Raw genomic sequence first — 16,833 nt, forward strand, 5'->3', positions numbered from 1 at the left:
TCTTAAACACACAGTAATACAGTTAAAATTCAAACAATTCAACCCCTTTCCCACTCCCCCTTATCAGTCCAAATTACATCAGGAGAAGGAGCGACGGTTTTCCCAAAAGCTGCTTCCTGCTGAAAATGGGCAAAGATGCTCAGTCAAGAGAGGGGGATGGATGTGGTATGGTGTGTTGACAATCAAAGCTTGATCTAGGTCCCAGAAGCAAGTCAATATATGTGTAATTTGATCAAATCTAGAAACAAAAACAAATCTGACAAAGAAAAGTTAGAACAGTCTGAGTTAGAAAGACTGGTCCACAAGGACTGCTACAAGATGTGGCCTCTCATTAGTTATAAACCTTAAAAAAAACTTGAATATCCAGACACAATATCTAATAACCAATAGATGATCAGACTAAATACTTATTTGCTCAAGTATTTAGGATATAATGATTACAGATAATGAGATTGGGAACAGCAAGGTATGACATAATTGAATTAACATTTTCTTATTGACCATTGCTCTATTATAGAAATCAGTTGCAGAATATTCTAATGATGTCTAAAATGGATAGACCTTCATCCTGTCAAACATTAAGAAGGAATGATTATAGCCTAAAGATATAAAATCTTTTATCTCATCAAACATTAAGGGGAAAGGTCATAACCTGAGGCAAAGTAACTAAATAGGACAATTGGAAAACTGGGTCAGTACATTAAAAGGTAACTGTGGTATAACAACATTTGGATATTCAGTTGCAAATTGGGCACCCTATTCAAAGTGTGGAATAGATATTATTTAGGATTGGGGGGAGCAGTTGAGGAGGTAGACTAGGGCAAGATCAATATACCTGGGAATATTTTGCCAAGAGATGACAATTTCCAGGACATCCAAGTAGGAGGACACAGAGCAAAAAGATGACTGGTGACAGAGGCATAAGGGGGTCACCCCCGGGGTCCATGACATGAATAAAGATCCAGTCAAAGAGGCAAGCAGGACACATCAGTCAGTAAAGAACCCAGAGAGAGCAGAATCATGAAAACTCTGAAAAGAAAGTATCCTGAAGGAGAAGAAAAGGCAGTCACTCCCAAAAATGGCTGCCAGCGAGATGCTGAAGGATCAGAATCAGACAGTGGTCTTTCAGTTTTGCACTATATGGCTTTTCAGGAACTTTTCATTTCAATGAGTAAAACTCATTTGAATGAGGAAAGAAGCCAGAGTGCAGAGAGCTTAGGAGAAAGATAAGTCAATAAACATTGGATTAAGCCTTGGGGGCAGGGTAGAAAGAAAGGCCCAAACCTGTCCCTGCCTTGAGCGACCTCCCAGTCTGAGGAAACTACTCCATGCAAACAAATCTGTACAAATAAGTGGTTTACAAGAAAAATTGAAAGTAAGTTGTCCCTTGGGCTTTCCTTAGTGTGAAACAAGGGACAACATAAGCAAGTGCAAGTTAGAAAGGTCCAGCTCTTCCTCCAAAGGCCAGGAATCTCTGCTCCTTGTAGTGCTGTCTTTACCACCCACACTCTTTTATTTCCTGATTCTCTCCCCTAACTCATGTTACCTTCTTCATTCACAGACTTGGCCCCACTCTCCCAACAGCAGAAGCCTGTGCCAACAGGCCAAATACTCCGTCTTCCCCAGACAAGGTCGGGTTGCCTCTCTATGGGAAAGGATCCCCAAATTCTCAAGAGAACAGTTCAATCTGTCCACTAAAAAAAGTGTGCAGGTTGCAGAGAGTTAGCTCCACTGAACACCAGAAGCCTGTGCCAATGTGCCAAGTCCACCATCTTCTAAAGGCAAAGTTTGGTTGCCCCTCTATGGGAAAAGGGACCCCCTAATTCTCAAGCTAACATTCCAGTTCCACTAAAAAAAAAAAACTTAATGTGAGGGTTGCAACAGAGTTGGCTACAATTGAACACCAGAACTCTGTGGCAATAGGCCAAGTTCACCGTTTTCCCAAGGCAAAGTCAGCTTTCTCTTCCTTGGGAAAAAGACCCCCCAAATTTCCTAACATTATCATTTGACTAAAAAACAAAACAAAATGGAGGGCTGCACAGAGTTGGCTCCATTGAACACCAAAAGTCTGTATCAATGGGCCAAGACAGAAATCTTCCCAAGGCAAGGTTGGGTTGCCCCTCTGTAGGAAATGGACCCCCCTGGATTCTAAAGAGAACAGTCCAATGTGTCCACTAAAAAAACTGAATGTGAGGGATGCACACAATTGGCTCTACTGAACACAGGAAGTCTCTCCCAAATGGCCGAGTCTGCTGTTTTCCCAAGGCAAAGGTCGACTTGCACCTTTATGGGAGAAAGCCCCCCCCCCCATATAGAAATGCACATTCCAACCCAAATGACCTAAAAAGAATATGTTCCCTGTACAAAATTGTCTCCCCTTCCCAGAAGAAGTCTGTGCCAACAGGTCAAGGCAGTCCTCATCCTAAATTGAAGTCTAGATGCCCCTTTTAAAGAGAAATACCCTACAAATTCACCAGCCCACACACTAACCCAACTGACATCCAAAGCTGAATATATACCCTTAACAGAGTAGACTCTCCTGTGCAACTGCAGCCTCTGCCAATGGGCCAAGGCGGTCCTCTTCCCCAGTCAAGGTTGGATTGCACCTTTATGGGAGAAAGACCCCACAAATTCATCAACACACATTCCAACCCAACTGACCCAAAAATGTGTACCCTGCACAGAACTGTCTCCACTACCCAGCAGAAGCTTTTGCCAACTGGCCAAGGCTGCCATCTTCCCCAGTCGAGATAGAGTTACTCCTTTGTGGGAGAAAGACCCCTTAAATACACTGCATCACAATCCAACCCAGCTGACCCAAAAAAAATATGTGCCCTGCACAGAACTGTCTCTCCTGCCCAGAAGAAGCTTCTGCCAATGGGCCAAGGCAGTCCTCATCCTCAGTCGAGGCCAAGTTGCCCCTTAAGATAAAGGCCTCCAAATACATCAACCCCCTCAGCCCCAAGGCTGAACGTGTGCCCAGCACAGACTTAGTCCCACTGCCTGGCAGAAACCTCTGCCAATGGGACAAGGAGCTCCTCTGCCCTAGTCGACATCATTGCATTGAGCCATCTTTGGAAAAAGACCTTCCAAACACACCGACCTACCTCCCCCTCCAGGCTGAATGTGTGCCCTCTGCAGACTTGGCTCTATCACCTGATAGAAGCCTCCACCAAGGCGCCAAACCAGGGAATAGATGTCCCACATAACCCTCCCATAAAGCCAGTAGCCAGGCTGGTCTGGGAAGTCCCTACCCCTAGAAGAGGCTGGTCTCTACACTGACTGACCAACCCTGCCATGAGGGGATAAACAGGCAGCCACCCCACCCCTGTCAGCCTATCTCTGCAGTATCTGCCTGCCATAGGCTTTAGGGACTCCAGCAAAAGGCCCCAAGAAGAAGAGGCTCAGCCACCCTTACAAAGAAAAATTGGCAACACTAGTCTACCCTGTTCACCAGATGGATGAAGATATGTAAATTGAGAATCAAGAACTGCCCATCTTGGTCCTCAGATCTCTGGCTCACTGGATGCCCTAAACAGGAAAGTTGTGTCTGTCCTGTTTGGACAGTGTCTTAAAAATTAAAAATTGAATAAAATTTTAAATTTTTTGGTGTTTAATAATGTAATAAGCATTGCTTTATGAATCATTTAGGGAGAGAAAAATCAAAGCAAAAGGTAATAACTGGGGCATGCAACTAAAGCTAGAAAAAGAAATTGATATTTAATTTAATATTGAATTAGAAATTCTGATACAAGGAGAGATTAATAAAATGGAAACTTTAAAAAACTAGTGAACTAATAAAACTAAGATTTGGTTTTATGAAAAAAATCAAAATAGATAAACCTTTGGTCAACTGATAAAAAGGAAAGGAAAAATACCAAAAATGAAAGGGTGTGGAGAGCAATTTGGAACTATGCTCAAAGGGCTATCAAATTGTGCATACCTTTTGATTCAGCAGTGTTTGTACTGGGCTTATATGCCATAGAGATCCTAAAAGAGGGAAAGGGACCTGTATATGTAAAAATGTATGTGGCAGCCCTTTTTGTAATGGTAAACTGGAAACTGAGTGGCTGTCCATCTGTTGCACAGTGGCCAAATAAGTTATGGAATATGAATTTTATGGAATATTATTGTTCTATAAGAAAGCATCAGCAGGATGATTTCAGAGAGGCCTGGAGAGACTTACATGAACTGATGCTAAGTGAAATAAGCAGAACCAGGAGATCATTATACACAGCAACAATAAGACAATACAATGATCAATTCTGATGAATGTGATACTTCTCATCAATGAGAAGATTCAGCTCAGTTCCAATGACTTTGTGCTGAAGAGAGCCATCTACACCCAGAGAGGGCTGTGGATCACAACAGCATTCTCACTCTTGTTGTTTGCTTTCATTTTATTTTCTTACTTTTTTTTCTTTTTGATTTTATTTTTCTTGTGCAAGATAATTGTATAAATACATATGCATGTATTGGATTTACTATATATTGGATTATTTGCTATCTAGACAAATAGGGAGACAAAAGGGGGAAATTGGAACACAGGATTTTGCAAGGGTTAATGTTGAAAAATTATCAATGCATACATTTTGAAAATTAAAATGCTTTAATAAAAAATGGAAGGGTGAACTTACCACCAATGACAAAGAAATTAAATTAATAAGCTATTATGCCTAACTTTATTGCAGCATATCTAACCATGTAATAGAAATGGAAGAATTTTGAAAAAAATATACTTTATCTTTTCCCCTCTTCTTCTCCACTACATCTCCCATGAAGTTTTCAGTTCAGCACATATATTTTTATGTACACACATCTGGACATATACAAACACAAACACATGCATGTATATAGAAAATGATCACATATAAAAACATATATATACATATCTACATAATACACTATATTTATAGAGTGATAACATCTAAACCAATTTTTAATATAGCTTAGGTATAATGTAGATTTCTCTCTTGATAGAATCTTTTTTAAGTTTGACATTGAGATGATTATCTCCCCTAATTTTTTTTCTCAAAAATACTCCTCCATATCCCAACTGAAATCAGAGATACTTGCAGAAAAGCAAAAATGATTTATTTTGATCTCAGAAGAAAAGCCAGATCCCAAAGAGAACAGTTTCAGTATAGGAGTGCAAGACACAAGCTGCTAATGCAGGATTTTATAAACCACAATTCAGAAGCCCCCATTCTCTTCTGACCCATTGTCTTTTCTCCCATTGTCTTGGTGAGTCCGGGCTTACATCCTAATGCAGAAATCTAACTTTTCCCCAAGTTATACTTTTCTCTTTCCCTTTGCCCTTTCTCCCCTTCCCAGTGTTTTGCTTCTATCACCTCCTTCAAACAGCTCTCCCCACATTACAGTCCCTTCCTCCCTTATCTTCCATTACCTCCCCTCAACTATTTTCCTTTTCCCATTTCTCTCCTACTTCCCTATCCAGTGAGGCAAGTTTCTCTGTGAAGTTTAATATGTATGATATTCTCTCTTTGAGTCAAATCCAAAGAGACTTAAGATTCACAAAATGTTTATCCCTCTCCCTACACTGGAACTGGACTTCAACAACTTTGGACAGAGTAGTTTAACAAAAGTGACAGAAAAGGAAGTGAATGTACTAGTTATAGATGACTTTCTTGAAGGTTTTTTGTCTTAAAATGGATGATAAAAATTAAATAGTTTTTCAATTTATGATCACCTTTGCTTCTTCTTAAGATACAGATCTGTTGACTAAACCCCCAAGAAAATTAGTTACACAGAGATGGAATAGGTTGATGGGGACAGCAACAAATTTGAGTCTGATAGGGTCACAGATGCTCCCAGTGACAGATATATACATGGAGCAGGGAGGGATGCTAAATGATTAAATCAAGAAAAAGTTTACTTCTCTTCACAGTCAAGATTCATATTAATGGTGGGCCACATCACTAATAACCTCCTTGAGGTAAAGAGATCAAGTGAGGATTTGAGGATGGAGGTTCCATTTGTAGGTAGCAGAGAAATAACCAATAGATAAGGAGAGATTGAAGATAAGTGAGAAGTTGGGATTGTTGGGGTTCAAAGGAGGCCCCAAAAGTATGAGATTTCAGAGTGGTGTTATGAGGTATCTCAAAAGAATTTGCAGGCCTGAACCCATCTCCAAGTCATGGGGCAAAGTTTATTGCAATTCCAATTCCAATTGAAACAGGCCAAGTCCCAAAAAGAATTTAGTAGAGAACCAGGAGCAAGAAGACAAATCTCTCAGAAAAAATTAAAGAAACCAGGAGTTTCGTGTAACTTATTTGGTAACTTTATGGCTTACAGGTAGGTTTGTGAGGTGATCTATTCACTTGTGCCTCAGGAACTTTGTTATCACTGACGAACAGATTGTTCATCTGACAGTCAGCAATGTTTGTAGTACTCATTAAGCCAGGGGACCTCAGGATTGTCACTATATCTTCTCTAAAATCTAGGGGAAGAAATATAGAACTATAAAGGACAGGGCACCTCGGATTTATTGCAACATTTCCCTTAGAAGCTGCATCCCATCAGAATGATAGAGGAGACAATCTACTAGAAAAGATGGAATAGGATGGGATCACTTGTACATGTTTGTCTTGGCAAGAAGAGGTGAAGGAAGAAATAATGAAGAAAAGCATTGGGTGGTATGAGATGAACTCTCAGGGAATGGCTTCAATTTTTTGAGGCAAAATATGGGGCAGCATTTTCAGTTGAGAAGGGAGAAATGGGGAAAGGGAGAGCCCGGAGAGGTTGAGGAAAGATGCAAAACTTTAGAAAAGATACTAAATGGAAAAATGAGTTAATTAGGGAGTGGTGAAAGAATTGTCCTGCCTCTGAGGGCCTCGGTGAGATTTTGTGACATAAATCCTTAGTGGACTCATTTGTTAGGAGTGATGACAGCTGATAGTGAAAATAATACAAGGCTGAGGCTTAACGGGGCAAGATTGGTGATGGTAAAAGAGAACCAGTCACTTAAGAGAACAGGTCATCAAGAGATCTGAATGGGAGAGAAGGGATAGTATTGTCAATCCAAAGATAAGTGACTGAGAAAGAACTAAGGCTTTGAAGGATTAGAGGTTGCAGGAGGAAGAGGTGAAAGGACAACAGATTGTGATTAGATAAGAGAATTTTAGAATTTATTACACAAAAATGGTGCCTTTGTGCAAGATCAAGGGTTCATGACTACTATAGCTGAGATGGTTTTCAGTAGTACATCACAAGAAATGTCTAAGTCGAGGAACAGAATTGCTCGGTATTAGAGGAATATCAATATGCATGTGGAAACTCCTTGGCAGTAGTTGTGGAAGGAAGACTTAGAAATTCTCCCTTATCTATCCCCGCTCCCCAGCCTCGGGTCACCGCTGGCAACATGTAGGAGGTTGGCAAGCAAAGGAACAGGCCTAACAGCAGAAATCCCTCAAGGAAAAGTTAATCTTTTGACTGACTTTGCTTCCTTCTCAGTGATCTTTCCTCAGATTCTCATTATTATTTATACTAACTGGAAAGTGGCTATAGTGTTATCATGGGCACAATCCCAACAGGGGAAAAAGTGACCTCAGAATTCCACACCCCTTTACCCTGTTGCTCACTAACCCTATGGTTACATTTCCCTACAGGTGCCCACCCCACCCCTGATCTTAACAGATATCCTTGATACTTTTCACTCTTGTTCTCAGGAGCAGCTAGGGGGTATTACTGCAGAGCCTAGAAGCAGGAAGACCTGAGTTCAAATCTGGACTCAGACACTTACTACTTGTGTGATCCTGGGTAAGGTATTTAACCTTGTTTCCCTCAGTTTCCTCGTCTGTAAAATGAGTTGTAGAAGGAAAAAGCCAAACCCCTCCAGTATCATTGCCAAGAAAATTCCCACTGGGGTCATAAACATTTTGAACATCTCTAAAACAACAAACATTTTATATTTACGTCCCACAAATCTACTCTTCACATAAAGGTTCTGCAGGAATTCTTCCTTGGGATTGCTCAAAAAGGTCACTATTTCCTATTGTGGGTTGACCATAGTTATTTGGCCTTGTGCCTTTTACTGCCATCAGCATATCTTACTGAGGTTTGCAGAAGCATCCCTCTCCCTTTCTATCTTCTTCTGGATTGGATTATACAAATTATAATGGGTTCTGAGAGATCTCTGGAAAGAAGGCTAGAGGCAGCTTCTTACCACTATCCATTGGCATTACATTCTGAAAGGCCTTGGGTGACAAGACCAGGAATTCATGCTTTCTTTGGGGAGCAATGACAAACCATTCAGGTGATGTAGTTATAATGATTATCTTGCAGCAGTATGGTGTATAGGTAGGAAAGGGGATTGACTGGAGGAAGAAAGAACAATTAAGAATCTATTAGAATAGTTATCCTGAGAAAAGTTAAGAGCCTAAACTTAGGTGCTCTTATGAATGTGGAGAGAAGGGGACAGATGAGAAAACTATTGCCATCACAAGACACAGAAGTATACAGTTCCACATACAATTCTCTTTCTTTTTGGTTCTTCTTTGTAATTATTATATTATGTGATCCTTACAGTCATCCTGGGAGGTGAATACCATTATTATCCCTTTGACAGATTAGGGAACTGGGGTAAACAGAGGTGAAGTAACTTGCTTAAAGTCACATCTAATAAATTTCTGTCTGCTTTCAGTCAGCTCATTTTCAAAGCTTGATAGTAGCACATTCGTTTTTCCATAAACCTTTTTGTTTACTTTAAATTCCCCTAATGAACCAAATCAATTTCGTTGTGTTCTAACTAAGCCCTACCAGATACTTTTTTAAAAGGGTGAATAAAGTACAAGTTTCCTCTTTCCCAAAAGTGCCTCCTAGTTTGTTCTTTCTTTTTTCTTCCAGTTTTAACCTTGGGAAGTCTAAGGGAAGAGGGGAGGGCTGTACTGAGCAGACTCACATTCCCATTCTCTTTCTTTGAAGCTCATGAAAGTTTAAGAATTCAGACGTGATTTTCAAATGGCTCTTCAAGGACAGTGTTACTATGTTATAATCAAATAATTTCATGCTGCAAACTTATTTCTAAGGTGTATATTTGGTACATGTTAAAACTTGATAGAATACTGTCTGAGCTATTTCCCCCAAAAGTGTCTCTCATATTCTTCTTAGCTCAAAGGAATCAAACACTTCAAAACCTCCATCATTCACACATTGAGTGCAAACAGATGACAATTTTCTTTAGCTTTTCTACCCATTTGCCTCTCATCTCTACTTGCTTAAAGTTTCTTCCTTTTTTTAAATATCTCTCCACTGGGACTTCTGGTCAAGATGGTGGAGAGGAGGGACACATCTACTTAAGCTCACAAGCCTCAGAATTAATGCTTGACTGAAAAAAAAAACCCACAAATAATTACCAAGAGAAGACACCCTTGAAATTCGCCAGGAAAGGTCTGTTTTTGCTCGAGGGTGAGGAAGGTTTTAGATTGGCCGAGGCTGAGGGCAGACAGCGGCAGCGAGAGCACAGCAGGCAGCTCAGAGCCGAGCAGACTGAAGTGGGGTGGGCTGTGATCTCAGCTGTCTCTGTGGGAAGAGTTTTACTACAGTATTGGATAGTCCCCTGGCAGCAAACCAGTAGACAAGCAGAGAAGCTAAACACAAAAGGATGAAGACTATAACCCCAAAAGGCTAGATTCTCTTGGGACCTGGCCATACCCACCCACAGTGTCTCAGCATGCTCTCAGAGTGCAGACACAGCACAGCCATTGCTGTCCGGCTAGTGCCTCGCTGCTTCCCCCTGCAGTCTGTAGAGGAAGCTTGGTAACACCATCCAGCTCAAACAAACAAACTAACAAAGATTGCATTTGAGTTTTGGGTTTGTTTGTTTTTTTTTTTTTTTTTTTTGCTAATTCGTCTTCGTTGATTCTTCTCTGACAAAATGAACAAAAAATTTAAACGGACCTTAACCATTCATAGCTTCTATATGGATAGAGATCAGACTCCAAACCCTGAGGAGAATAAAAACAGACTGTCTCCAGATGAATCCCCAAAGCGGGCAGAGGATATGATCTGGTCCTCAATGCAAAAAACTCTCATAGAAGAAATTTAAAAGGCTCTCACAAGAGAGCTAGAAGAAAAATGGGTAAAGGAAAGGGAAGCTTGGCAAGAGAGTTTGGATAACTCATCCTACTCATTTAAAGATAGAGTAGATAGAAAAATCAAATACTTGAGAAACAGAATTTGTGAGCTGGAAAAAGAAAATAGCTTTTTAAAAAATAAAATTTGTGAAATGGAAAAAAATTCCATAGAACAAAACAACTCACTTAAAAATTCAAATGGACAATTAGAAAAAGATATAAAAAAGTGAGTGTAGAAAATAATTCATTAAAAATCAGAATCGAACAAATGGAAATCAATGGCTCAAGAGGACACCAAGAATCAGTCAAGCAAAATCAAAAGACTGAAACAATGGGAAAAAATGGCAAATACCTTCTCGAAAAAACAACAGATCTGAAAATAGATCTAGGAGAGATAATCTGAGAACTATTGGACTTCCTGAAAAATAGAGTTCTATTTATAGAAACAATGTCAAAAATGACATTGAAAGAATTCAGTGATCACCTACTGAAAGGCACCCTAAAATCAAAATTCCAAGAAATAGAGTGGCCAAATTCCAGATCTATCAGATGAATTAAACAAATATTGCTAGGTGATATAAAAAAGTCTATTCAAATATAGAAGAGCCACAATAAGCATTCCTCAGGAACTAGCAGTGACCACATTAAAACATCAAAGGGCCTGGAATATGACCTTTCAAAAGTCTAAGGAACTTGATATGCACCTAAAAATAACTTCCCCAGCCAAAATGAGCATCTTTTTCCAGGGAAGAAGATTGACATTCAAAGAAATAAGTGAATTTCATCTATGTTTGAGGAAAAAAATGGAACTAAATAAAAAGTTTGATCCAAAAATATAGAACTCAAGACAACCCGGAAAAGGAAAAAAGAAATCTTAGGAACTATGTTTCTGCTCTAAAGTTATCTAAAGAACACATGTATTCTTTGTTCTAGAAACTAGAGTTTTAAAGGAAATTGTACCGAGAAAAGGGTAAAGTAAGGGTATGGGGGTACTACATCTCAGGAAGAGACAAAGGAAACCTATTATATCTGAGGGAAAGAATGGAGGGGGAATGAACATAGTGTGTATCTTACTGCCATCAAAATTAGCTTAAAGAGGAAAATATTAGACCTATTCGATTTATGGTGAAACTTCTCCCACCTCATTGACAAGTGGGAAGGGAAAAATGAAAAGGGAAGGAATAAGCTAAGCAGAAGGGAATACAGAAATTGTGAGGAAAAGGAGTAAGAAAGGAAGAGGAACTCTAACATGGGGGGTAGATAATAAAAAGAAAGGGTTGTGAGAAGCAAGTGGTGCTCACAAGTTTAATACTGGGGAAGGGGAAGGAAGGGAGAAAAAGCAAAAAGAGGGGTTAACAAGATGGCAAGTAAGACAAAATATGGTAATTTTAACCATAAATGTGAATGGGGTAAACTCCCCCTAAATAGGAAGTGGTTAGCAGAATGGACTAAAAGCCAGAATCCTACAATATGTTGTTTACAGGAAACACACCTGAAGTAGGGAGATACATACAGAGTAAAGGTAAAAGGTTGTAGCAGAATGTACTATGCTTCAGGCGAAGTCAAAAAAGCAGGGTTAGCCATCCTGATCTCACATCAAGCAAAAGCAAAAATTGATCTAATTAAAAGAGATAAGGAAGGGTACTATATCTTGCTGCTAAAGAGTAACATAGATAACGAAGCAATATCAATATTAAACATATATGTCCCAAGTTGTGTAGCATCTAAATTCTTAAAAGAGAGACTGAGAGAACTGCAAGAAGAAATAGACAGCAGGGGAGATCTCAACCTTGCACTCTCAGAATTTAATAAATCAAACCACAAAATAAATAAGAAAGTAGTCAAAGAGATAAATAGAATACTAAAAAAGTTAGATATGACAGATCTTCGGAGAAAACTGAATGGAGACAGAAAGGAGTATGCTTTCTTCTCAGCAGGTCATGGTAATCTATGCAAAAATTGACCATATATTAGGACATAAAAACCTTAAACTCAAATGTAGTAAGGCAGAAATAGTAAATGCATCCTTTACAGACCACAATGAAATGAAAATTATATTCAATAAAAAGCCAGAGGAAAATAGACAAAATAATGGAAATTAAATAATCTCATACTAAAGAATGATTGGGTGAAACAGCAAATCATAGACATAATTAATAAATTCAACCAAGAAAAATGACAATAATGAAACATCATACCAAAATGTGTAAGATGAAGCCAGAGCAGTAATAAGGGGAAATTTCATATCTCCAGAGTGCCCATGGCACTCTTTAAAAACCACTTTTGCAGAGAATAGAGAATGAAGTAAAGATTTTGGGTGGACAGCAGAAACTAGAGATAGAAGTAGTGAGGAGGGCTTGATGGGCCTTGCAGTTCAGAACTCCTCAAGTGCACACAAGGTCTTTATTTTTTTACAATAGAGAACTTAGGAGGGGACACTTTTTCCATAAAAGAAATTGCTTGATGTGTAAGGGCACAGAAAGAAAACTTAAAAGGTGGAATCTCAAAACAGATCTGCCAGTCTTGGATAAACTTAGATTCTGTGTGTCTTCAGTCTTGACTATTGCATCCAGACTTGCAATCTCGAGACTGCAAAGAAAAAGAATTACAAAAAAATGAAGGAAAGCTTTATATCCTGATTTGTACAAATTTGTGGCATTATAAACTAGAGAGTAAAAATTATGACTGTGCCCACCCCTCCCATTTTAAGACAGCAATGAAATCCATCAAAATGTTGAGATTGCTGAGAATTATTTGTTGGGGATTCAAAATATGGTTTCAAGGTAGGTCAGATAGGCTCCACCAGTTGTCAGAAAAAAGATCAGAAGTGGTTCCACAAGTCTCCTATGGTTCAGCTGGATCCATAAACTGGGCAGAGCTGGGGGTGGGGTCTTCTTGGAAGCTCTATGCCATTAAGACCTAGAGGCAGCCTCACATTGGCATCAGGGAGGAGATTAAAAGAAGATGAAATACCAACTTTGTCCTCTTCACAGAGCTAAATGGCCTTTAAGTACACCTGTCATTTAATCCTCACAACCACCCTGGGAGCAAACAGGTGAAGTGACTGTCTCAAGGACACTCATTGAACTTCACATCACCCTGACTTCCAGATGCATTTCTCCAGAGAATGTACAGGCTTTACTTCCACCTAAGAGAATATAGGAGCTTCTTAGGCATCAAACAAAAATCCAGTTTGTCTCAGGGGGGTTGTGTTCATCTCCCCAGAGTCTAGAGGAGAGGATTAATCTCATTAAGATTATGGTATGAATGGTATCCTAGCTATCCTCCCATTGAGGACCGAAGGAGGAGCGTTTCCATCTCCTATTGAGGGCAACAAGTGTCTCTCACCTTGATCTCTAGAGATAATTTACTTCCAGAAAAACAGATGCCTCCCCACAGTTACAAATTCCCCCATAACTCCCCCTACACGTTTTCTGGTATCCCCACTCGCACAAAAAAAGTTATCATAAAGCCTCTTACCAACTGCTGACCAGAAAACAAGGTCGCACCTTATTTCTCAAAATGTAGCTTACAATGGGGTCTCTTTCACTCTCACTCTGTCCTCTTTTGCTCCTCTCCCTGCTCCTCTCTACTCTCTCTCTCTCCTCTGCTCTTTTATGTCCTCCTCCCTCCCTCTCTCCTCCTCCTCCTTCCTCCTCTCTCCTCCTCTGCTTTCCTCTCTCCTCCTCCTCCTGCCTCCTCCAATATCCTATCTCCCTCTCCTCCTCCTCTCCTCCTCCCACCTCTCCTCTTCCCTCCTCCTTTTCCTCCCCTCCTCCTTCCTCCTCCCTCCTCCGATGTCCTATCTCCCTCTCCTCCTCTTCCTCCTCCTCCTCCCTCCTCCGATGTCCTATCTCCCTCTCCTCCTCTTCCTCCTCCTCCTCCCTCCTCCGATGTTCTATCTCCCTCTCCTCCTCTTCCTCCTCTCCTCCTCCTCCTCCTCTCCTCTGGTTTCTCTCCTCTCCTCTCTACTCTCTCTTTGTCTGCTTTGTCTGTCTCTCTCCCTCTCTCTCTCGATCACCCACTCTCACTCTCACTCACTCTCCCAGTCATTCAACAGGACTGGTGAGACTCCTGCCCTTTTATCTTGGTAAGGGTGTCTGAGGTACAAGTGACATCACAAAGCACCATTTTTCCTTCATACCACTGACTTTTCTCCAGTCAGCTCTGGCATTTGTTCAGAAAGAGAAAGCTTGTTCTTATCCTAAACACATGCCACACTCTCCCTTCACGGCCTTTCAAACTCTCTATTTCCCACTCATTCTCACTAAATATTTTTCTCAATTTTCTACCTACATTGTGTCTTTACCAAAGATTCCAAATATCTCTCAAAGCAAAACTTTTAAAATTTTGGTCTCTGTCTGATTGTCCATTCATAAGGAATAATATGTTGGTGTCCAGGGTAGAGAGATAAGGGGAAATTGATAGGCTTCTGTCTAAAATTGTTGGATTCAGCTTTTTTCCTCTCAGATACATATCCAATCAAGGAAACATATGCGGCTTTCTTTCTTGATAGGGCAACAACATTGTCATCTTCCTCATTTTCCTCTTTTCTGTCTTCCCTAACCCTTTTTTCTTCGTATTCCATCACACCCTTGACTCTGATTATAAGGCACAGTACTGGAGTTGGACAGAGCTCAGCAGTCAGGAAGCCCTCAGATCAAGGCCATGCTCATATTTGACTAGCTGTGTGAGCTTTAGGATATTCTTATCATCTCAACCTGCCTCGGCTTCTTCCAATCCCAAGTGTCCCAGAGTTGTGAGAATTCAATGAGGAGTCCTTGGAAAACTTAGTATCATGACTGATACATTGAAAGTGATTATTAAGCTTTTCCTCCCTTAACGTCAAGCTGCACCCTGTCAAGTGGGGTGCAAGCCAACCCAGCAGTTTGTATCTCCTGAAAATCTCCCAATAGAAGGAGAGAGCTCACTACCTAATCTCATAGAGAATTTGGAAGGAGCAAAACCATCTCTTTGGTGGGGAGCAGCTCGTGCACTTGTCCTTTTCATCTTTACGAGCCTCTTTGACTGAAGGGACAATATTCCTATTCCTTGTGGCAATAGTCAGACTCCTTTTGACCTTCCACCCTGTCAGCCTATCATCTGTAATTTATTTCCCTGGTCCTTTCTTCCCCCGAGCTGTCTAGCAATCAATTGGAGATCACCCATGCAAGAAGGCATTCAAAGGAAGGGGTAACAGGTCAAGGTGGCATTTCAGCAGGGACTTGAAGGAAGACAGGGAATTCAGGAGGCAGACATGAGGAAGGACAGACTTAGAGGGATGAGGTCCAACCAGGGCAAATGCACAAGACACAGGAGAGGGACGGTTTCATCTGAAAAGCAGCAATGAGAGCCTAGTGTCCCTGAATCGCTGAGGATGGTGAGAGGGTCTAGAATGTGGAAGGAGCCTGGAAAGAGAAGAGGATGGGGACGGGCTTCTTTGGGTGGTCTTTGGGGGTTTTTGTGCCAGGCGATCTGATAGACCCTAGTTCTATTTCTGCCACTTCCTAGATCTATGCCCTTTGGAGGTACTGCAAAGCAGGGAGTTCCCTTTGCCTGGATTCCATAGTAAATGGAAGGGAATAAAGGTTAAGGAGGCTGGAAAGGGGAGGGGGTCATTGGTGAAGGCCTTGGAATGCTACACAAAATTCTCTCTTTGATCATAAAGGGGATAGTCAAGTCTTTGAAGCTTATTGAGTTGGGGGTTGAGGGAAGTGACATGGATCTGTGTTTTGGGAAGATTAATTGCACAGCTGAGTGGAAGAAGGACTTCTGGGAGGAGAACTGTGGCTATTGTTAAGCAAGGGGTGATGAGTATTTGCCCCACAGTAGTAACAATCCCAGATGCCACAAGGGTGTCTACAATAGAAATGTTACAGTGCTAAAAACTGAAGGAATCGGGGATGTGGGGGTGGAGAGAGAGTGAGAATTCCACACTGACCAGTTGGCTTTGAGTGTGCTTAACTAACAGGATCAAGGGCATCCTCAACAGTACTAGCAAAGTTTAAAAGGTGGGAATTTTTGTGAAGTAAGCTTATAAGTTGAGTTTGGGGCATGTTAAAGGAATGAGAGTAGATAATTAAAAAACACAAAATTATCACTGTATTCAGATGATAGGATGGTAGATGATATCCTTGAGAATCCAAGAGAAGAATCTAAAAATACTAGGAACAATGAACAGCTTTAGCAAAGTTGCAAGATATAAAATAAATCCACATAAATTATCAGCATTTCTATATGTCACCAACAAAGTCTAGCAGCAAAAGATTCAAAAAGAAATTCCACTGAAGATAACTGTAGATCATATAAAATATTTGGGAGTCTACCTCCCAAAACAAAGCCAGGAACTATATGAACACAATGACAAAGCACTTTAACAAACACAGGAAGTCAGATCTAAACAACTGGAAGACTATCAAGTGCTCATGGGTGGGCTGAGCCAAATAATTCTTTCTAAATTCAGCTATTCATTCTGTTATTATACTCTACCATTCAAAGTCCCAACAAACTACAGAGCTAGAAAAATACTAAAGAAACTTCATCTGGAAGAACAAAAGTCAAGAATATCAAGGGAATTGATGGGAAAAAAATGAAAATGCAGCTGCCCTACCTAGCTTTCCAGACCTAACATGATATTATAAAGCAGCAGCCATCCACCATTTGGTACTGGCTAAGAAGTAGTTGATGAGTGGATTAGGTTAGGTTCACATGAGAAAAAATACTCTGAAGAAAACAACTC

At 40.4% G+C, this 16,833-nt stretch overlaps 1 long non-coding RNA gene across 1 annotated transcript in view; it reads right to left on the reverse strand.

Annotated features, from left to right (window-relative positions):
- Positions 1-13,744, reverse strand: part of LOC116423258 — a 139,434-nt gene extending 125,690 nt beyond the window's left edge. Inside the window, exon 1 of the long non-coding RNA XR_004233792.1 lies at positions 13,575-13,744. This is a non-coding gene — a long non-coding RNA (uncharacterized LOC116423258). The remainder of the gene's footprint in view (positions 1-13,574) is intronic.
- Positions 13,745-16,833: the final 3,089 nt, after the last annotated feature.

The sequence above is a fragment of the Sarcophilus harrisii genome, chromosome 4, assembly GCF_902635505.1.
Source record: "Sarcophilus harrisii chromosome 4, mSarHar1.11, whole genome shotgun sequence".
NCBI lineage: Eukaryota > Metazoa > Chordata > Mammalia > Dasyuromorphia > Dasyuridae > Sarcophilus > Sarcophilus harrisii.